The 23,263-nt window shown below is 52.4% G+C and overlaps 1 protein-coding gene across 1 annotated transcript in view; it reads left to right on the top strand.

The window, feature by feature from the left end:
• The window catches only part of MMD2 (monocyte to macrophage differentiation associated 2), a 44,406-nt gene that overhangs the window by 145 nt on the left and 20,998 nt on the right, over positions 1-23,263 (top strand). The gene's annotated exons all lie outside the window — the stretch shown is intronic.

The raw sequence follows: 23,263 nt of genomic DNA, 5'->3' as shown, positions 1-23,263 counted from the left end.
TGGCTAGAACACACATAGAACGCACGGATGTGTTGAACGATAGCAAAACACGGAAGAAAGCACGACTCCAATCGTGTAACACTCGAAGCCCTGCAAACCAGCTGTGTGGTTTAGGAATGCAGAGAAAGGTATGCAGAAAGTGAGAAAGTGGTGCTTACAAGGTCAGGTTAGTGGTCACCTCTAAGGGAGGGAAGGAAAGGTACACAGGGTGCTTCTGGGTGTTCGTAATTCTTTGAAACGTATTTTGATTTATTTTTGGCTGCGCTGGTCTTCGCTGCCAAGTGGGGGCTTCTCTCTGGTAGTGTACGGGCCTCTCATGGTGATGGCTTCCCTTGTAGAGCACGGGTTCTAGGGCTCAGCAATTGCGGTGCGTCGGCTTAGTTGGCTCCACAGCTGGTGAGATCTTCCCAGACCAGGGTTCGAACCTGTGACCCCTGCATTGGCAGATGGATTCTTAATTGTTGGACCACCAGGGAAGTCCAGGGTCTTGAGAATAAGAATAAATTTGTGTCCCTATGTTTCCTGGAAGGCAACAAGGTCTCACATTTCCTGGGCGAGCCCCATGAGGCCACACCTCACTGCAGGGAGACTGGGGAGTGAAGTCCCATCTATCTGTCTGTGCCCAGAACAACACCTGGCACCTGAGTAGTGACCAGTCAAGATCTGTTGCGTGGATCCTGGCTGTGTGACTTTAGATGATTGAATCAAGCTGTGCAGACACCAGTGTCCTCTTTGGCTTAATGCAGTGTGACCTTAACTGGGGGGGGGGGGGGGTCATTATAAAATAGCAATGTGGTTATAGAGGTAGCTCATGCTCCTTGGAGAAAAGTTTTTAAATCCTGGGAAGTAGGTATAAAAAAGCAGCAGACCCTCAATCCCATGGTCCCGAGATCGTCGCTTTTAAACGTGTTGATTTTTCCTCTAGTCTTTTTCTCCTGTGGATACCCTGCAGCTAGCACTCCTGATTGTTAAAAATTGACTTGCTATACTCCCTTCTCCTCCCTCTTTCCTAACTGCTTGCAGCCGCAGTTCGACGTGGGCTTTTGCGTGTGTCCCAGCTCGCCATCACACCCTGTTTTATTTCACTTTTTCCCTCTGTTGGACACGCAGGTTGTTTTCTGGGTTCTGCTTCTGGGCAGTTACGCCGCGGGAGCGTCTCTGCAGCGCACGCTCCATCCTTTGTCCATTCAGGGTGTTGCCCTGGTCACCAGGTCCATGTGAGGGTCGCCGGCTGCCAAGACGACAATGACCAGGCTGGGGACCCCCACCCCCTTCTCAGCGCAGGTCCTGCCGTGGTGTTTGGAGTTGCTCCTAAGCTCCGAGATGGGTTCTCACTCCTTCCACGGCAGCTTCCTGGGGAAGGAGGAGGAGCCAGGGGCCGGTGCTGTGACCTTGCCCTCCTCTCTGCTCCTTCTCACGGGCAGGGGGCTTTTCCCTGAGCCCCGCTTTCCCCTTTGCAAGGGAGGTTGACAGGAGGGGGTGGTGACTCTCGTGCTGGCCCTGGGAGGCCTTCTGTAGGTTTAGTCCTGTCTTGCTGCCTGAGGTCCCTTCAAAGCTGCTTTGTCCTGCTTCAGCTGGGACTCCGATTTCTGGAGGTCACAGTTTCCCTAAACCTTGGCGGTCCTTAAGGCGATTAAGATGAGGTACGTGAAGCAGCTGGCGAGGTACCTGGCCTACAGGTGGTGCTTCGGAGCATGGCTGTTTGTCATGGTGACTCTGATCCGGGGTGTCTCTTTCCAGAGAAGCTTGGAGGCAGTTTGTACAAAGCAAGTTTCTGAAGATCCAGGGGCTGTCAGAGAAACCCTTCCATCTTGGCGAAGCTTTCTCTGACTTCAGCAGGTGGCTGAGTGGATGGAGAAAGGGTGGGTGGGGAGGTGAGGTTCATGGTTGCGTCTGTCTTGCTGGACTAACCTGGGGACAGGGCTTCATGGAGTAGAGGGAGGTGACCCATACTTAAAAATTATTTACGTGGCTGCACCAAGTTTATTTTTTAAAATGTATTTCTTTATTTTCAACTGCACTGGGTCTTAACTGCTGCGAGCGGGCTTTCTTGGTTGCGTTGAGCAGGGGCTTCTCTTGCTGCGGAGCACGGGCTCTAGGCTCGAGGGCTTCAGCCGTTGTGGCCCGAGGACCTAGTAGCTGCAGTGCATGTGAAATCTTTCCAGCCCAGAGATCGAACCCGGATCCCCTGCACTGGCAGGCTGACTCTCATCCACCAGACCACCGGGGAAGTCCTGCCCCAGGTTTTAGTTGCGGCACTCAAGATCTTTGACCTTAGTTGCGGTAAGCAGCACCTTTTCAGTTGCAGCATGCGAATTCCTAAACTCCTTGTTGCGGCAAGTGGAATCTAGTTCCCTGACCAGGGGTCGAACCCAGGCCCCCTGCGTTGGGAGCACCAGGGAAGTCCCGACCCTCGGTTTCTGTACATCATCTCCTCTGACCCTTGGCCGTCCTGGGAGTGGCCGCAGTTTTCATTCCTGCCTGCTTTGCCCGGGGGTCATAGCGCAGTCGGTAGGATTCACACCTGGGTTCGCCTGGCCTCTGCTCTTCTTCTCTGCCCGTCTGCCTCCTGTGCAGACCTGGGGGCTGACAGCAGTCACCATCACCAACGGCTGCAGGGTGAGAGTCTCACACGCGGCATGTTATAGGATCATCTGCTCCCTGCCGGATGCAGGGAATTAGTCCTCCCCACTGCCCACACCCTGGCCGGGCCTGGCAGGGCTCCCGGAACACACCATCATCGGCCTCCTTCATTCATTCACTGACGGGCCCGCCGCCAGCGCTGTGGGGCCGAAGCGGTGTCCCCGTGAAGCTCGCTTGCTCTACGTCTGGATAATCTCAAGTTAAAAGTCAAGTTGACAAGCTTCTCGACAAAATGGGTTCTGTCCTTTCGACAGCTGTGCTTCTATAGAGACAGAACTGAACAAACGGCGGCCTCCATATGATTGAAGACTGGATGGTTTCAAAGACAGCTTAAGGTAGGACTTCCCTGGTGGCCCAGGGGCTAAGACTCCATGCTCCCAGTGAAGGGGGCACAGATTTGATCCTTGGTCTGGGAACTAAGATCCCATGGGGCATGGCCAAGAAAATACGTAGAAAGACAGCTGAACGTTGTTAACTTTTACACACGTCTTTGGCATTCGTTGCTGGGCAGCCTTGCTTGGATGAGTAATGAAGACAGACGCAGTTTATTATGGATGTCATATGATTTATTTTTATTGACTGTCACAGCAGAATCATTTTTATAGTCAAGATTTTCACTTGTTTTTGGGTTTTAGTAACAGTGGTAAATCTAAAGGTGCTCTGTTCAGGGCTGTAGGCCTAGCCACATGTGGCTTATTTAAAAGTAAATTTTGGGACTTCCCTGGCCGTCCATTGGTTAAAACTCCATGCTCTCAGTGCATGGGGCACCAGGTCGAACTAAGACCCGACATGCTCTGTGGCCAAAACCAAAAAGTACATCTAAATTCATAAAGTAAACAAAACGAACAAGCTAGTTCCGGCCATATTTCAAACGTTTGCTCCGTTGTCACAAGGGGCCAGCAGCCGCTCTACGGGAGAACACAGACATTTAACATTTCCATAACTGCAGAAATTCCTCTGGGAGAGCACTGGCCTAAAAGGTTCAAGTGGAAAATGTAATTAAAAGACTCCACAAATGTAAATTAAAGCAAATGTCGGAAACTGAAACTGTTTATGTGACTCTTAATTCTAAAGTATTCAAAAATTCCTATTAAATTGAAAAGGCAAAATTCAATTAAGATGGGTGAGTATAACATTTTAACGTCAAGCAGTATTTAAGTTAAAGCTGAGATATTTTATTTGCGTTTTTGGAAAATGTAATTGAAACCCACCTTATGGAAATGAAATTGCTCACGCCTCAAGTCCAATGTCCAGCTCGTTGCCAACATAAGGTCTAGATGGGGGTCAGGCTTATGGTTGCCAAGGGGAGGAGGGAGGAGAGGAGGGGACTGAGAATTTGGGGTTGGTGGACGCCAACCGTCATACAGAGAATGGATGGAACGGTCCTGTTGTGTAGCACAGGAACTGTCCAGGGTCCAGGGATAAACCATCGTGTGAATGTGAGTGAAAGTCGCTTAGTCGTGTCCGACTCTTTGTGACCCCACGGACTATACAGTCCATGGAAGTCTCCAGGTCAGAATACTGGAGTGGGTAGCCTTTCCCTTCTCCAGGGGATCTTCCCAACCCAGGGATCGAACCAGGGTCTCCTGCACTGCAGGCGGATTCTTTACCAGCTGTGCCACCAGGGAAGCCCCTAAACCATCATGGAAAAGAATATTTTATCTGTATGTTCTGGCACTGCTGAGTCTTCATTGCTACATGTGGGCTGTCTGTATTTGTGACAAGCAGGGGCTCCTCTCTAGTTGCAGTTCGAGGGGGCTTCTCACGGGCTCTGGAGCTCAGGCTCAGGAGTTGTGGCCCACGGGCTCAGTTGCCCCATGGCACGGGGAAGCAAGCTTCACAGACCGGGATCAAACCCGTCCCCTGCCTTGGCAGGTGGATTCTTAACCACTGGCTCACCAGGGAAGTCCAGAAAGGAATATTAAAAAATAATGTGTATATTAATATATGTAAAACCAAATCACTTTGCTGTACAGCAGAGATTGGCACAACGTTCTAAATCAACTATACTTCCACTAAAGAAAGAACAGGACTTCTGTCTTATGCAAGATGCCTCTAGTCCTGCACGTGTAGAAGTTCAGGAGTGACACAAATGTATTAGTAATTCATGTGTCCTTCAGCTGTCACGCGCACCTACTGGGAATTCCAGGGCAATTCACGAGTGTCTTTGAAACCTGGAACCGAAACGGGAAGAGAGACAAACTGGATGCTGGAGATTGTTGCCTTGAGAGGAGGGCTTTCGAGAATGAATCGAGGTCCTCCCTCGGTACCCCCCCGGGTGGGGCGTTAGTTCCAGGACTCCCTCGACTCCCAGAGTCTGTGGAGCGGATGCGCCTCTGTATCCTTGGGCTCCGCATCTGTAGATTGAGCCAGCTGCCGGTCGCTAGTGGTTTCCACCTGCGGTTGGTGGATCCCTGAGATGTGTAACCTCTGGTGGGGAGGGCCGACTGGAGTTTGTCTTTCTCTTAGCCAGATCTTTCTGCTGCTCACATCCTCCTTGTTCCCAGTGCCACACGTGGCGTCATCCACAAAGCTCCACGGCATTTGGATGTAATCGTTTTTTGTTTTTTGTAATTGTGGTAAAATATGCATAATGTAAAGTTTGCCGTTTCAGAAATGTTTATTTTATTTATCTGTGCTGGGTCTTAGTTGCAGCATGTGGGACCTAGCTCCCTGACCAGGGATCAAACCCGGGCCCCCTGCATTGGGAGCTCGGAGTCTTAGCCACTGGACCATCAGTGAAGTCCCTGTCATTTGCAGACTCTTATGATAGCAGTTCTGACTGGTGTGAGGTGGTGTCTCATTGTATATCTCCCTTTTGAAGGCTGAATGACACTCCATGGTATGGATCTGTACCCACGTGTTGCTCAAAGGACACAGGACAGGAGATGTGACAACGGACTTGTCTGGGGCCTGCCAGTATTGTTCACAAAGCGGACGTCCAGGGTCAGAGCTCACACTGCTGACCACGAGCGCCGGATCCCCCGTGACCAGGGTGCTCGACGTCTCGTTAACAGAGCAGCCTGTGTTTGTGTGAGCAGGGCCCCCTAACCCTGACCCGCAGCACACTCCAGAGATCCACTGCCTTGGCGTCAGCTAGCGCTCATTAGAAACCCGCTGCAGGCCTGTGGAATCAGACTCTTCACTGTCATGGGATCCTTCAGTGATGAGGTGTGCATGAAAGTTGGAGAAGCACAGATCTAAAGGACAGGGCTGGGGACAGAGGCCCTCCTGTCTCAGGGTGGTGCTGCCTGAGTGCGGCTCTCACGGGGTTCTCGTTACTGCTCGGTCTCTGAGTCGTGTCCGACTCTTTGCAACCCCGTGGTCTGCAGCCCCCAGGCTTCATGTCCTTCATCTCTCACACTTTGCTCAAGTTCGTGTCCATCGAGTCAGTGATGCCATCCAATCATGTCATCCTCTGTCGTCCCCTTCTTCTCCCGCCTTCAGTCTTTTCCAGCATCAGGGTCTTTTCCAGTGAGTTGGCTCTTTGCATCAGGTGACCAAAGTATTGGACTTTCAGCTTCAACATCAGTCTTTCCAATGAATGGGTTGATTTCCTTTAGGATTGACTCATTTGATCTCCTTGCAGTCGGAGGGACTCTAAAGAGTCTTCTCCAACATCACAGTTCAAAAGCATCAATTCTTTGGCACTCCGCCTTTTTTATGGGCTTCCCTGTGGTGCAGAGGTTAAAGCATCTGCCTGCAGTGTGGGAGACCTGGGTTCAGTCCCTGGGTCGGGAAGATCCCCTGGAGAAGGAAATGGCAATCCACTCCAGTATTCTTGCCTGGAGAATCCCATGGACGGAGGAATTTGGTGGGCTACAGTCCACGGGTCGCAGAGAGTCGGACACGACTGAGCGACTTCACTTTTTTTTTCAGCTTTTTTTATGGTCCAGCTCTCATGTCCTGATAGGATTGCTAGAGTAGGACAGTAGAGCCCCGACTGCCCTCCTTCCCTTGTGCCCAGGACAGACATCACTAATCGACCATGAAATTCAAAATCGTCCTTCCCACTGAGCAGAGGGAGCCTCGGGTTCCTCAACCCAGCGCCCTTGACCAGCAGAGACGAAGATCAGGGGCGTGGCCAGGTGGGTGCAAGAGGAAGTGTGGGTTGGGGGCTTCCCTGGGGGCTCCCTGGGTAAGAATCCACCTGCCAGTGCGGGAGGTGTGGATTCCCTGGTCTGGAAAGATCCCACCAGTGGCAGAGCAGCTAAGCCCGTGCATCACAGCTGTTGAGCCTGCGCTCTCGAGTACGGGATCCACAACTGCGGAGCCTGTGAGCGCTAGAGCCCGGGCTCCGCAACGAGGCGAGGGAAGCCACCCCGGTGAGGAGCCTGTGGATCGCAACCAAAGGTAGCCCCCGCTCGCCACAGCTAGAAAAAGCCTGTGCGACTGCGAAGACCCAGCACAGCCAAAAAAAGAAAGTGGATCGAGATGTGGGTAAATTAATTCCCAGTGTCCCAGACTGCCTCTCTGCCTCTATTTTTTTCCATGTTAATTGCCGCCACAGTAAGGAACTGCACCATTTCCCAAGTGTTTTGCACGTTCCAGGCTCTGCTTCCAGTACTGTGTGCTTTGATTCTTACCCATCCCGGGTCCTGCCAGACCAGTGTCCTTGGCCCCGAGTTACAGATGAGGTGCCGGGGAGGCTGGCCTGGTGGCCAGGCAGAGGGGTGGCCAGCTCTAACCCCAGCTCCATCTAACCTCAAGTCTGAGCTTTTGCCAACCCTCCCTCCAGGGATCCCCAAGCCGCCAGAGCTCCTGGTTGAGGCCCAGAGGATCCCCAAGCCGCCAGAGCTCCCGGCTGAGGCCCAGACCCCTGCAGCCCCTCCCGGGGTGGGGGTCTGGGAACCCCTAGCCAGATGAGCGGAAGGGCCGCTGGAGTTGACCCCGGAGTGCTGGCTTAGTTCTCAGTGTCACTGCGGACAGTGGTTCGCTGTGACTAAGTGAAAATGAAAGAAAGTGAAAGTCTTAGTTGCTCAGTCGTGTCCAACTCTTTGTGACCGCATGGACTGTAGCCCCACAGGCCCCTCTGTCCGTGGAATTCTCCAGACAAGGATACTGGTGTGGGTTGCCGTTCCCTTCTCCAGAGGAGCTTCCCAACCCAGGGATCGAACCTGGGCCTCCGGAATTGCAGGCAGATTCTTTACCATCTGAGCCACCAGGGAATCCTTGACTAAGGGAAGTCACTTCTTAAACAGCAGAGCGTCTGAGCTCGTTGCAGACTTTGGTGCGTTCAGGGCTCCGTGGGGCCTGGAGCTGGAGGCCCGGCACCCACAGAGACCTCGGCCCCTCTCCGGGGGTTTTCCCTGCTCTCCACTTTCCCACCGTCTCCCTCCATCACCCTGGACTCTGTTGATGCCCCTGCCTCCTCCTCACAGTTTCTGCTTTCTCGTAGCCTCAGCTCTCCACCTCTGCTGCTTGCGGCCTCCATCCTGTTCTGTATTTGACTTCCTTCCTTGGCTGTCTCCCCACGAGCTTGGGGGTGGTGGAGAATGTTGGTGTGTCCTCTCTTTACCCGCGAGTGAATGGCACACAGTAAATGCAGCAAGTCCCCAGCAGATTGAGGTCTGTTCCGAGAATGCATTCATGAGTCCAGTTTGTAAGTCCGACAAAGTTAGCCTAGGTACCCAACTAACACAGGACTGTACTGTTGCAGGTTTATAATACTTTTTCACACAGATAATACATAAACACACACACACAAAGAAGGCATTCTAAATGTTATAGAACAGTTCCTTGAAAAGTCCAGCAGTCCAGTACAACAGCTGGCATACAGGGGCGGGCATCGGGTCAACAGGCAAGAAGAGTTACTGACCGGAGAAGGGAGAGGAGGTGAGAGATGGCAGAACTGAAGGGTCTCCAGCAGTAGGAGACGTGGGCATGCTGACGCTAATGGCACAGCTCTGGTTCCTTGCTGGATTAAATTCTATCTACCTTCTTGGAAAAAAAAGAAAGACCCAGTGATGTCTGGGTAGTAGCACGTTCGAATCTTTGGAAGTTTGCAACTTGGGACTGTGCTTGAGAAACGGAAGTAGGATTTCACCGTGGTGGCTTCTGGCGTCAGACCTCCCGTGTGTGCCTCGGGGAACCCCTCCAGTGAATGGCTGTGATCTTGGGCACGGCTGTGATCTTGGGCACGTTTACCTGGCCTCTGTGTGCCTTGGTTTCCTCTTCTGAGAGATGGGGAATAATAGTAGCACTAATCTCACAGGGTCGATTGAGTCTCTGAACATCAGTGTCCTCATCTGTAAAATGGACAAAATAATTGGGCCCCATTGTGAGACATTTGGAAGACTAAATGCCGACCCTGGCCCGTGCTTGGCCCGAGTTCGGCATGCAGTGAGTGCTCTCGTGGTGTGTCGTCCGTCTTGGTCCCATCACTCCCCAACTCGGGGCTCTTGGGCTGGTCACTCAGCTTCCCCGGGACTCAGGTCCTCCATCACTGCATGAGGTGTGGGCCCGGCGCATACACGTATCAGCGGGTGGGGTGTGTCCCTCTGGCCGCAGACTGGACAGTGAGTAACCCTGAATGAAGCAGAGTCCTTAAGGTCACTCCAGGAGTGACTCGTCTTGGGACCAGGTCCCTGCACCCTCAGGTCCTGGTTTTCAGGGGACCTGAGCTGCAAAGCTGTGATCCTCAGGCCTGGGTGGGGGCTCTGCCCTTGGGCTCCCTTCTTCCACCCGATGGTGAAGTTTCCCTTCCTCCCAGAAAGTCCAGCTGAAGGAGTCATCAGGGGCGTGAGGGCATCTGGACTGGGGTTGTTGGGATGCCCCTGAGTCTCTGCCATATGAGCAGATATCACCACCCAGAAGGCAGGAGCCCTGGGGATTCTGCGGCTGTTTTTTTTATCTATCAATCATCTGTGCAGCATGTGGGATCTTTGTTCTCCAACCAGGGATCGAACCCGTGCCCCCTGCATTAGAAGCGCAGAGTCTTAACCACTGGACTGCCAGGAAAGTCCCCCCAACTTTAATAATTACTGCTGGGGTTGAAGTCTTTAGGTGGGGGTGGGGCAGGAGACGGATGGGCGAGAGGGTGGGTCTGCGCCACGTGTGTTGGCGGACCACGGAGAGGACAACCAGGAACACGTTCCCCGCCCTCGACGTGGACACATAGCTGCACCACACAGCTGCATCCGTGTTTCATTTGTTCATAAATTCAGCAATAATCACCACACGTGGCGAGGTTTCGAGGGACACAGGGCTGACCAAGACAAGCTCCCTGACCTCCTGGAGCTCACGTCCTGGTGTGAGAAACGGACAACAGATGGATGACTATGTGATGGGATTTCAAGGGGTGACTGGCCAGACAAGGATGTGAGGTGCAGGGTGCATTGAAATTAACTCTCGTGGGACTGTTTGGAGGAAATGTACATACACCTGTGTACGGGGGGTGTGCGTTAAGCGCTGGACTAGCTCCGCAGGGATGGGGTGCTTGCTGCAGGGCTGGGCGCCCCGGGGAGCTGTCCTTTCAGCACCAGCATGTCTCAGCTCAGTGCCCTGTGCCTGCAGACCTGAGCTGACAGACGTGCAGGGGGTCCTGGGAAGTGACAGTTGTCTGGAGACCCCGCGCCAGTGGCAGTGCAGACTCGCACCTCAGATCCATCCCGACACAGCCCCCCCGCACTTCCAGGTTCCTCCCAAGCCCTCGTCTCAGGCAGGGGCCAGCATGGCGGGCCTTGTGTCTTTGGCCACTGTTCCCCAGCCAGACTGCAAGCTCCCTGGAGCAGGGGTGGGTTGGGGGCTATTCAGACCCCCCGTTTTGTCCCGTGAGGGGCCAGCATGGTCTGGCGTGTGGTGGGCGTGACTGACTTGTCCACTGGTTGGGCACCCACAGTTGGCCAGTTGGTTCACTGACTCAGTTGAAAACCTTGTTTGAGGACCAAGGCTGGGGCAGAAGAATGAACCCTGTGCAAAGCTTGCCTCCTCCCCTTCTGATGCTCATAGTTTAGGGGAGGGCTTGATCTGCTCATAGTATGTGAACAAATGCATAACTGATATATCGATACATATGCTGGAAATGTAGGTTTGGTTTCTGCTTGAGTGCCTGGGTGAGGAGGGGTTTGAGGGTGACTTCGGGCCTTTCAGTTATAAGTAAGAGAAGTCTCAGTTTGAACTGGCTTAAGAGAGAGAGAGAAAGTGGCGGAGGGCGAGGAGGGAGGGAAGAGGAAGGAGAAAGAGGAGGAGGGAAAAGAAGGGAAAGCAGGTTGATCTTCGGAAATGGAAAGGTTGTAGGTTCAGGTCCAGCGGGGCCCAGAGTCTCCAAGGGGACCGGGCTGCCTCTGCCCGTCCCTGGGCTCTGTCTCTGCTGGCCTCTCATTCTCTGGACTGCTCACAGCCCTTATGGGTGGAGAACATCCTGCAGACTCCTCCAGGAGCACCACGGCCCTGCAACCGAGTCTTCTTGTCCTGGCTTGGATTTCACGCCCATTCTCAGACCTGTTGGTGATGAAAAGTGGGGGGCTTCTTGGGACCCCCAAGGGACCAGGGCTGCCGGAGCTCACTGAAAAGGGCTACTCGACTGGCTACAGGAGGGTTCCTTGCCAATGTCCCCCTTGGCCTCAAAGCCTGCAGTGTGTATTTGCTCAGTCCCAGGGCACTGTCTTATGAAATGAGATTTAAAAAATGAAACCTAGCCTTGAAAAGGAAGGGCATTCTGATACAGGCTGTACCATGAATGAACCGTGAGGGCATTCTGCTATAAACGTAGTGAACAGAATGCTGTTGTTGCCTTCTGCTAATAAGCTAACAAAGAAAAAGACACATCCTGTGTGATTCCACTTACACGAGGTCCTTAGAGTCATCAGCATCATAGAGACAGAAGGTAGAAGGCAGGGTGCCAGGGGCTGGGGGTGGGAGGGGAGTTTCGTGCAGTCAGAACCTTCGTTTGGGAAGATGGAGAGGTTCTGGAGGTGGAATGCTGTGATGTTTGTGCGACAGTGTGAATGTGCTTATGCTGGAAGAAGCACAAGCTGGCATCAAGATGGCCGGGAGAAATATCAATAACCTCAGATATGCAGGTGACACCACCCTGATGGCAGAAAGTGAAGAGGAACTAAAAAGCCTCTTGATGAAAGTGAAAGAGGAGAGTGAAAAAGTTGGCTTAAAGCTCAACATTCAGAAAACTAAGATCATGGCATCTGGTCCCATCACTACATGGGAAATAGATGGGGAAACAGTGGAAACAGTGTCAGACTTTATTTTGGGGGGCTCCAAAATCATTTGCCAGGGTCCAGCCCCGGTGGATCCAGGATGATTCGAAGGTGGAGACGGAGTCGGTGTACTTGGAAATAACTTATTTAATTATAGAGAGGGATTAGAAAATTAGCAGAGAAAAAGAGGCTGAATAACTTGGTTTACATGGGATACCAATAAAATTCCAAGACAAGGAATTTGCGCCATCTACGTTGGGCCACCAGTGCCACTGGACTCGGAAGGTGCCCCTCCTTGGGCTCCTTCTCGCATGGGCTTGAAGCCCGGGGCAAGTAAGCAGACATGGCGAGCACCCACACTCCAGATGGGAATTCAGCCAGAAAGACTGGGAGCAAGAAAGAATGACATGAGGGAATCACTCTTTCCGGAAACTGATCCCATTTCTTTATTTTTGGGTTTGCTTATATACCTTTTGTTACACATAGGGATGAATACAGAGTCACGTGGGGGTCAGCAGTCCTGACCTTTATCAAAATCAGGTGCTTCACATAAAAAGGTCTTAGGGATTTTACATCATCTTCTGGCCATGAGACCTGCTGACATTTTATGACCCTTTCTTTCTGATAACCAAAAAACTTATTTCTTCCAAGGGTGTTTTTTCTTAAACCAGGCACCACCCTCCAAATAAAGTTACATTCCTATAGGGTGAGGGTGTAGTGAGTTACAATCAAGAAAGGAATTTATTTAACCCAAGGTTAACAGGATTAATCTTAAAGGTTAATACTTATTTCTCCTATATGCTAGTTATATTCATTATAAGGGCAGGGAACATGGAGATTTAGCAGCAAACATCAGCCCAACAAATGAAAATCCTTTCCCCAATGTTCCCCTTAAGATCTATTTAATCTTAAGATAGTGATAAAGTTACATTTTACATAGCAAGGACACAGTGATTTATAACAAAGTACAGTGATCTATTACAAAAGAGAAAATTCATTAACTCAAAAAGTCTAGTATTGCTAACCTTAAAAACTGCTATATTTCCTTTTCTATATTCCAAATACATTGATTAATATATTCCCAGGTGCCTAAGGATATGGAGGCCTGGCGGCAATCATTGATTCAACAATGAGAAAAGCCCTATGCTAATTAAGACTTTCAAAATACTCCAAAACTCTCTGTGCTGTTTATGGTTGAGAGGTAGTAAACAATCGTGCATGGATAATCCTGTCACACGAGCTAGTCTGTCAGCAGAGAGGTTTGACCTGAGACACCCTTGTCACACCCAAGGCAGGGAATTAGCAGCAATTATTGGCACAACAAATGAAAAACCCTTCACCAATATAATTCCTAACCAACCCATTATACTGACAATTTCCCAAAAGAATTTGCCTTTAGTAAGTCTAAAACATCTCGTGCCTCTCAGATTGGGAGGCTATAAACAATCACATGTGGCCAGACGAACCTATACAGGCGGGCTAGATAACCTTCAGAGGAGTCCGTAAGCTGAAACACTCTTGTCACGCCCAGGAATTTTTATTGCCTTGGAGCTGCACGTTTACTCCTCCGAGAGAAATGGTTATGGGGGAGAGCCCCCCGTAAAGTCAGAGGTGTAGGTGAGAGCATAAAACAGACTCTGGTTTTGAGGGTAGATGCTCGGGAACAGGGGGTTTCCTGAGGCTTGATCACGCCTTTGCGTATGCCAAGCCTCCTTCCTCATGACCTTTGCCATGGGCGGAATTCCTTACGCTGGCCCCCGGCAATCATTGCAGATGGTGATTGCAGCTATGAAATTAAAAGACGCTTACTTCTTGGAAGGAAAATTATGACCAACCTAGATAGCATATTCAAAAGCAGAGACATTACTTTGCCAACAAAGGTCTGTCTAGTCAAGGCTATGGTTTTTCCAGTAGTCATGTATGGATGTGAGAGTTGGACTGTGAAGAAGGCTGAGCGCCGAAGAATTGATGCTTTTGAACTATGGTGTTGGAGAAGACTCTTGAGAGTCCCTTGCACTGCAAGGAGATCCAACCAGTCCATTCTAAAGGAGATCAGCCCTGGGATTTGTTTGGAAGGAATGATGCTAAAGCTGAAACTCCAGTACTTTGGCCACCTCATGTGAAGAGTTGACTCATTGGAAAAGACTCTGATGTTGGGAGGGATTGGGGGTAGGAGAAGAAGGGGACGACAGAGGATGAGATGGCTGGGTGGCATCACTGGCTCGATGGACTTGAGTCTGAGTGAACTCCGGGAGTTGGTGACGGACAGGGAGGCCTGGTGTGCTGTGATTCATGGGGTTGCAGAGTCGGACACGACTGAGTGACTGAGCTGAACTGAGCTGATGCTGCAGAAGGACACCCTTCAAAATGGTTAAAACGGTGAATTTTATGTTGTGTCTTACCACAATTAGAAAATTTATGAAAAGTAAAGCTCAGTTGAAAATGGTGACATACGCAGGTTGTTTATTAAATGTGAGAGGAAAAAAAGGAACATTGGCCTTAATGCAGTATCATTTATTTATTTTTCAAAAAAATCTTTGTTGAAATTGTTACAGTGTTGCTTCAGTTTTCTGTCTTTTGTTTTTTTGGCCTTGAGGCATGTAGGATCTTAGCTCCCGGACCAGGGACGGAACCCATAACCCCTGCCTTGGGAGGTGAAGGCTCAACCATGGAGCCGCCAGGAAGTCCCTGACGCAGTATTATTCAGTGAGGCCCACAGACTTCCCCAGTTGCCACATCAGTGTTTCAGTGACCACGTCCCAGCAGCAGGATGCCCGTCCTGTCGTTGTGGTGTTTTAACCTTGACCCTTGAGCCTGAGCGCGCACACACAACCTTGGCCCTTGGTTCAGCTGGAATCCACCAGGTTGCCTCTGTAAAGTTACCATTTCCTTCCGTGATGAATACCGTTGCAGAGGGAGGGGAAGTGCTTGAGAGCTTGCAAACATTCCATTCCTCCTATTACGAAAACTTCCATTCAGAAAGTAGAGAGGATAGTTATGATGGACCCCATAGCCTAACAAAAATTTACTAATTAACGGATGACTTGCCAGCCTTGCTTCATCTCTTTGCTTTTTCTCTGTGGACAGGTGAAGGCAAAGCCCTGGTGATGCGACTGTTTCAGTCCACGTTCCTAACTGGTGAGGGTTACTTCCGTGACCACAAGACGCCCAGCACACCAACAGCGAGGGCACTACCCCCTGGCACCGCTGAGCCCTAGCACAGCTGAGGAACTGAGCTGTGCCTTTTAATTATTTTGAGTGAGTTCTTGTTGACTTGGCCACACATGGCCCGCGGCTGCCACAGTGGCCCACACAGCTGTAGAGGCTTCTTATATTCAGGATCGCCGTCCTTGGCAAGACAGGCGAGAAACGTCGCTTTGCGTCTCCCAAGGAGGCAGGGGGTGCCTGACTGCCCTGTCTCTGGTGATGCTGGGGTTTATCTCGGGGCCAGCGAGGTGATGCTGGGTTCCCTGCGTTGGACCATCCCATTGCTTAGCAACCTCTCATCAACCTTCTCTGCATCTGTTGGTCACCCTTGCCTGAATCCATGCTTTCATTAGGGGTTGCAGTTTTGTGATTTTTCAGGAGCCTCTCTTCAGGGAAAAAGACCCTCACTTCAAACACCTCTGCACTCAGTGTATCGAAGTCGGGGGATCTTTGTTATTATCTAAGACAAAACCGAGCCTTCATTTCTTTCCAAGAAAGGCCTCAGGTGGAAGGAATGAATCACTCCCTTTTCGAAGTGGAGATGTTCTCAGGATGTGTGGATGCTACTTCAGGCTCTGTGAGCCCCCTGGGGTTGTGTGCAGTGTGTGTGTGTGTGTGTGTGTACGCAGGTCTGTGTACATGTGGGTGTGTGCGCATGCACATAGGTGCATTTTGCTCCAGAAAGGCGTAGGTGTCTGGGGAAAGTTCTTTCTCCCTGAAGGCAGCTGCTCTGCTCAGCAGTTGGTGCCTGAATCCTGGTCGTAAGGGGTGGAGTTGGCCGGGAACCAGCTTCGGGGGGAGGGGACGGCCCAGGGCCCTCTGCTTTGGAGTTTCCGTGGCTCCACCCAGGATGGTGTCCTGGACACTTGGGCATGGGCGGGGCTGGGCTAAGCCAGGCCCAGTGACGCTGTGTCGGCGGGGATGGGGCGTGCCCAGGCCTCTGCCTGTTCCACAGGCCCCGGGGTGGCCCCTCCTTTCACGGGGACTAGTATGAGCTGGGAGAAAACGATTTTCTGTGACAGGATCAGCCATCCCAGGATGCCCCTGTGGTTCTGGTGGGAGGATAGTGCAGCCTCCCTGGTGGAAGGTGGCTGCCCCGGTCTCTGGAGTTAGGGCTGCTTTTGCCACTTAAGGTGAGCCCAGGGTGGCGACAGCTCCCGAGGCTGATGTGGATGGAGTAGGGGGAGATATTTGTTGAGTTTCTTTTTATGTGAGTAATTATTTACTTATTTTGGCTGTGCCGGGTCTCAACTGCAGCATGTGGGATCTAGCTCCCTGACCAGGGATCACGCCTGGGCCCCTGCATTGGGAGCCTGCAGTCTCAGTCACTCGACCACCAGGGAAGTCCCTTACTGAGTTTCTCCAAGTTCCTCCCAGTGGATTCTGGTTTGGGATGTGCCTCTTAGGAGGTGTGTTTCGGGTGTGGCCCCTGCGAGGAGAAGGGAGGTGGTTGCGATCCCATCCTGGCTTCTGGGAGGGGGAAGCGGCAGAGTTGGGATGTGGTGGGCCTAGGGGAGCGGGGATGGGCAGGGTGGTGGCCTGTCCCTTCCCGAGGCGGTGGAAGCCGGAGGGTGGACTGTGCGGTACTGTGCAGACAAGCCTCCTGGGATCACCAGCAGCAGCAGCAGCCGGGACTGGAATCCGTCAGAGGTGGTGCTGCTTCTTCTTTGTTGCTTGTTGGCTGCAGGCAGTGCTGTGCAGCATGTGGGATCTTCGTTCCCCAGCTTGGGCCCCCAGCCTGCAGTGGAAACAAGGAGTCCTAACCACTGGACTGCCAGGGACGTCTGCAGTCTTGCTTCTTGTCCAGAGCGCCTGTGGCTGCATTTTTGGGGTTTTGCTCTTAGCTGCAAAGAATCTGCCTTCGTGTGGGCTTACCCAGAAGCTAAACCCAGGGATGAGGATACAGGGGCAAAGGGTGTATTTGGGAGGTGACCCCAAGGTGCAGCAGCAGGAGGGAGTGGGAGTGCGGACGGGAGGGCACGCAGCCACAAAAAGGAAGCAGGTTGCCCTGTAGGCGCCCAGAGCTTGGTCCTGCACGGGAGACCATGGGGAGCGAGGCTGGGAGTTGTCTCCACTGAGGGCAGAGGAGCGGGGTCTCCTTCAGCCTGAGGAGTCCCTGGGGAGGCTGATTCCTCCGAGCGTTTGTTCCCGGGCTCCTGAAGCTTTGGTGCAAATTTCAGAGGTCTTGGCCTGGGGTCTGGATGCTGTGGGGAGGGGGCTGGGCATCCCCAGCTTCGAGGCGGACAGTTGACCACTCGGCTTCTATCAGCTCCCCGTTATGGAGATTCCGGAGGGTGGAGGCCCACCCCGGGTTTCTAGTCCAGAATGTCTGGGTTCCTGTGGCACCTGCTGTTATCTTCTGGGAGCTTCCAGTGAGATCAGGAGGATGGGGTGGTTCCTGCTTCAGAGGCGTGGACCCTCATTAAGCCAGATTCTGCAGGGAGCCCCCGGGGAGGGTGCAGGGCTGGGCTCTGGCCTCCTCTGTGTTGGGTCAGGACTGCCGGCTGCACACCTCCAGGGGGCGCCGTTCACGTGGAACTCCACATTTTCTCTGCTGCAGGCCTTCCAGAGACCCCGGCCCTTTCCCTCCTTTCTCGGCCTGCCCTGCTGGTTCCACTGTCTCCTCGCTGGGGTTTCCATCTCACAACAGTTCCGAGCTGGCGGCAGCCCATGGTCTGTTCTCCCCAACTCTGTTTCCCAGAGACCACGCCAGGCTGCCGTCTGCCATCCGGGAGGAGCTGTGAATTCCTGAATGGGCACAAAGAAGTAGCCTGGGACCCAGCTGGAGAAAGGGAGCAGCCCAGAGGGCCTGGGGCCAGAGGGACAGACAGACAGACCCTGCTTTGTCTCCTGGACAATTCCCTTTAGTCCTCTGTCCTGGGGATTCAAGGCTGCCACCGCCAGGCACCAGCCTGGCCTGGAAGAGGCGGCTGCAGCAGTTTCCCTGGGCCCCGGGCTCATTCGGAGGAGGAGACCCGCTTCTCTCTTGGGGCTGCGGACCCCAGCTGGGCCCAGGCCAGGAGGGGAGGGAGACATTGCGGAACTCTGAGCCTGGGCCTGGCTGCTTCAGACTGCAGGCGGGGAGAGGGCGGAGGGGAGAGCCAGTCGCTGGCGTGCCCAGGCCTGGATGGGGGCCCAGGTGGTGGGCACAGGGCAGGTGGTCAGCAAGCTTAGGCCCCCTGACCAGGGCTGCCCGCATAGATCCCAGGGTGGTGGTTAGAAAGCACACCCCGCCCAGACCTGGCTGGTAGAACCCTGAGGCTACTCCATCTTTACCCTTTATTAGAGTGTAACTACCGCTGTTGATCTGTGGTGTCAGAGAAGACTCTCGAGAGTCCCTTGGACTGCAAGGAGATCCAACCAGTCCATCCTAAAGGAGATCAGTCCCGGGTGTTCACTGGAAGGACTGATGCTGAAGCTGAAACTCCAGTACTTTGGCCACCTCATGCGAAGAGTTGACTCATTGGAAAAGACCCTGATGCTGGGAGGGATTGGGGGCAGGAGGAGAAGGGGATGACAGAGGATGAGATGGCTGGATGGCATCACCGACTTGATGGACATGAGTTTGAGTGAACTCTGGGAGTTAGTGATGGACAGGGAGGCCTGGCGTGCTATGATTCATGGGGTTGCAAAGAGTAGGACATGACTGAGCCACTGAACTGACCGGATCAAAATTGGGAAAGGAGTACGACAAGGCTGTATCTTGTCATCCCGCTTTATTTAACTTACATGCAGAGTACATCACGCAGAATGCTGGGCTGGATGAATCACAAGCTGTATTCAGGATTGCCGGGAGAAATGTCAATAACCTCAGATAGATAGAAGGTACCACTCTAATGGAAGAAAGTGAAAAGGAACTAAAGAGCCTCTTGATGAGGGTGAAAGGGTAGAGTGAAAACCTGGCTTAAAACTCAACATTCAAGAAACTAAGATCATGGCATTTGGTCCCATCATTTCATGGCAAAAGGAAGGGGAAAAATTGGAAACAGTGACAGATTTTATTTTCTAGGGCTCCTGAATCACTGCGGATGGTGACTGCAGCCATGAAATTAAAAGACACTTGCTCCTTGGAAGGAAAGCTATGATAAATCCAGAGAGCATATTAAAAAGCAGAGACATCATTTTGCTGATGGAAGTCCATATAGGGAAAGCTATGGTTTTTTCCAGTGGTCACGTATGGATGTGGGAGTTGGACCATATAGAAGGCTGAGCGCCAGAGAACTGATGGTTTTGAACTGTGGTGCTGGAGAAGACTCTTGAGAGTCCCTCCGATTGGAAGGAGATCAAACCAGTTGATCCTAAAGGAGATCAACCTTGAATATTCATTGGAAGGACTGATGCTGAGGCTGAAGCTCCAATACTTCGGCCACCTGATGCAAAGAACTGACTCGTTGGAAAAGACCCTGATGCTGGGAAAGATTGAAGGCAAAAGGCAAAGGGCATGGCAGAGGATGAGATGGTTAGGTAACATCACTGATTGAACGGACATGAATCTGAGCGAACTCCAGAAAAGAGTGAAGAACAGGGAAGCCTGGCATGCTGCTGTCCATGCAGCCGCAGAGACACGACTCAGCAACTTAAAAACAGCAAAGAGTGCGCCTTTCCATTAAGGCTGGGAAACAGCACACCCATGGGGCCAGCACCCAGATCAAATCCCTCAATGATTCCAAGGGTAGCCACTGTCCTGGTGTTTATCCGCAAGGACTGCTGTTGCTGGTTCTTGAAGTTCATGTAAGAGCCCGTCCTGTTTGGCACCATGACTGTGATGTGCCCGCATCTCTGAGTGCGAGGTATTCTCTGACTGGTTCTCTCTGCAGTCTGGTTCTGCTTGGGACCCTCTGCTGTGTATTTCCAAGGTACTCCGGATGTGCAGTTGGATGGTTTCCAGAACTCTCTTTGGGACCAGCCTCTCTCCTCTTCCAACTCTAATGCTGTAGGTTGGAGAACATAGAGTTTCAAATATTGATTTCAGACATAGACTTCCATATTTAAAATATTTTATTAGATTTTAACAAAATGTTTTTTTAGTGACTGAACATTGTAGCCGGTCAAGCAGCCCAGAAACAGAAGGAAAAGAAGTAGTATTTCCCCTCTTCTCCCCAGGCCCTCATCGGGGTTTCCTTTCTTACCTCCTGCTTTTCTGAACCAGCAAGTTGTCTCCCACCGCTGGAACTGTGTGACCTTGGGCAGCCAAGGTCCCGGCTGGATTAACCCATGTCTCTGGAATCCATCGAATCCAAAAGCTCTGAAGGTTTTTAAAAGACAGTGGCTGTTCCTGACTGGTCACGTGGAGTCTGAACAACGTCGTAAATGCTCAGAGATGATTGCTATTTGGTTGCGTGCGAGCATTACCTGTTGTGTGCAGGTTCTGCACTGGGTCCAGGTAGGTGAAGAGGAATCAGGGCCAGTCCCCTGGTTTGCAGTCTTGGGGCCGAGACAGACCCAGAAGCACCCAAATAGAGATCATCCGTGCTACAATAGGGGTCACACAGGCTACTGTGGGGGTCCTGAGGAAAGAGCCGCCTCCTCCTGGGAATGCTCTGGGAAGACAAGAGGGGGAAGGAGATTCCAAACAGGCAACCTAAGCAGTGGCTTTGAGGTGAGAGGGGGCAGTTTACAATCCAGTCTGGATGGGGTGTGATAGTAGGGCTCAAGGAAGGCTTTTTCAGGGGAAGAGCTTTTTGACCTGGGTTCTGAAGGCTGAATAGGAGTTCACCAGCTAGAAAAGAGGGAAAAGGACTTTTAAGCAGAAGGAACAATGTGTGCAAGGCCAAGAGGCGTGATGACTGTGGACTATGGAGAGATCTTTCCTGGGGTGAGGAGAAATTACAGGGAGTGAGTCAGGGATAGAAAACGAAGGAAGCAGACACCCTGGAACACAGGGTCTTCTAGCCCATGCAGGAGCTGCCTGGTGATTTCCGTTCTCGGCCTTGGCACAGGTGTTTATGCTCTGGGTCCTCCAGGGCTTTACTCTGGCCAGTGGGGCCTGGGAAGGAGTCTTGGTGAGGCCAGTCCAGCATGGGAGGGGTTGACACAGCCAGAGTTTAGGGGGCCTGGGGGTCATGGATAACTTGTGGCCAGGGCTGCTGTGACCCCTGGCCAGTGAGGTGGGGCTTTCAGGAGCTAAGAAAGGGCTCTGCTCCTTCTCTCCCCTCACCTCTGGCTCCACGGCCAGTCCTCCATCCAGGAGGCGATGACCAGATACTTCATCCTACGGTGTGAAAGACTGATGGCAAAACCTTTCCCATCAGGACCATGGACAGGGCTGAAAGAGGCGGTGAGTGGATTGTCTAAACCTGTCTGGGTTGCAGTCAGCCACACCACTTCTGAGTTGCGTCTCAGAATCCCTGTATAACATAACAAGCATCATCTCTGCCCTGCTCAGTTTACAGCGTCCTTGTGAGGCTGGGAGAAGGGGAGGGAGTGGAAGCTTTGCAGGGAACTCTTAACACCAGCGACGGCTGCCTCTCGCCTGCCCGGCACCTGTGGCAGACATTGCTAATTCATCACCTAGGTTCGTTCTCAGAATTCTTTCAGCACAGCGCTCCAGGCAGGCTCTTATCCGTTGGTCAGAACTGGCATGTGAGCTGAAGTCCGTGTGCTGCCTCTGCTGGGCCCGGCATTCATTCCGTGGTCCTGGGGTCCGGGGCCACCCCCTACCTGCCGGCCTCTGCCTCCAGCCCATGCTCCTCACCCACTGCCTGCCAGCCTCTGCCTCCGGCCCACTGCTCCTCACCTGCTGCCTGCCGGCCTCTGCCTCCAGCCCATGCCCCTCAGCCCCTGCCTGCCGGCCTCTGCCTCCGGCCCACTGCTCCTCACCTGCTGCCTGCCGGCCTCTGCCTCCAGCCCATGCCCCTCAGCCCCTGCCTGCCGGCCTCTGCCTCCGGCCCATGCTCCTCAGCCGTGCCCCTGCACTGGAATCGTGTGGGAAGTTTTAAAAAACATTTTCCCCCCACCCCATTGATTCCGTTTTGTCCGGGACTTTTCGGATCTCCCCGATGATTGTTAAGGGCAGCAAGGCTAGCCCTGGGCCCTTCCTCCAGCCTGCTAGGCGAGGGATGATGACGCTGTTGTCCCGGACGGTGTCGGGTTCCGGGGAGGGGAGCGGTGATGGCTCAGTGGAGACTCAGCTCATGTCACCTCCATGCTGGTGTGTTAACAGAGGGTCTTTGTCTGTGCAAAGCTTCTTCTTTCCTTACTTAGACACATTAGAGCACCTCTTCCAGAGCTGAAAGAGGAGGCAGAGAGGAGTCAGCGTGCATACGTGCCTCCTGTGTGCGGGTCACTTCACACACTGTGTCTCGCTACCCTCCTGTAGCCCAGGTCTTGAGGTTGGACAATCCCAGGCTGAAATCCTGGCTCCGTCCTTTCCTAGCTGTCTTGAATCACTTCAGTTCAGTCGCTCAGTCGTGTCTGACTGTGATCCAACAGACTGCAGCACACCAGGCCTCCCTGTCCATCACCAACTCCCAGAGCTTGCTCAAACTCATGTCCATCGAGTCAGTGATGCCATCCCACCATCTCATCCTCTGTCATCCCCTTCTCTTGCCTTCAATTTTTCTCAGCATCAGGGTCTTTTTGAATGAGTCAGTTCTCCGCATCAGGTGGCCAGAGTATTGCATCAGGAAGGTGATTTGATTTTCTGGACCTCAATTTTCTCAGCTGTAAAGTGGGTTCAGTAAAACCATGGAGGATTTATAGTAAGAGAATCATCAGTATCAGTCATGGGTCAATGTGTACTGAGTGCTGTGCACGTATTAACCCATTCCATCCCTTTGGGATCCCCCAGGGTGGGTGCTGATAACACCCCCATTGCTCAGATGAGAAAAGTGAGGCCCAGAAGGCTTGAGTAACTTGTCCACAGACATGCGGGCTGACAAGGGCTGGGGCTGGGGTTGAAGGAGTAGGGACTGGAAGGGTTTTGAAGTTCGTGGAAGTAAAACGCAAGAAGGGACTTTTTAAAGAAATGTATTTATTTATTTGCTGTGGCGGGTCTTAGTTGCATCCCGTGAGATCTTTTGTCATGGGGCACGGACTCTCTAGTTGGGGCTTAGTTGCTCCACAGCATGTGGGATCTTAGTTCCCCAACCAGGGATCGAACCTGTATCCCATGCATTGCAAGGCAGGTTCTTAATCACTGGACCGCCAGGGAAGTCCCCTGAGAAGGGACTTTTAAAGGTAATTCCAGTGTGAACCCACCAAGGAAAGAGAGTGGTAGAGAAAGCCTCCATCTGCTGGGAGAATTCATGACAGTCGTG

The sequence above is a fragment of the Budorcas taxicolor genome, chromosome 2 (genome assembly GCF_023091745.1).
Source record: "Budorcas taxicolor isolate Tak-1 chromosome 2, Takin1.1, whole genome shotgun sequence".
In the NCBI taxonomy this organism is placed as follows: Eukaryota; Metazoa; Chordata; class Mammalia; order Artiodactyla; family Bovidae; genus Budorcas; species Budorcas taxicolor.
This window is presented reverse-complemented; position numbering and strand designations above follow the sequence as displayed.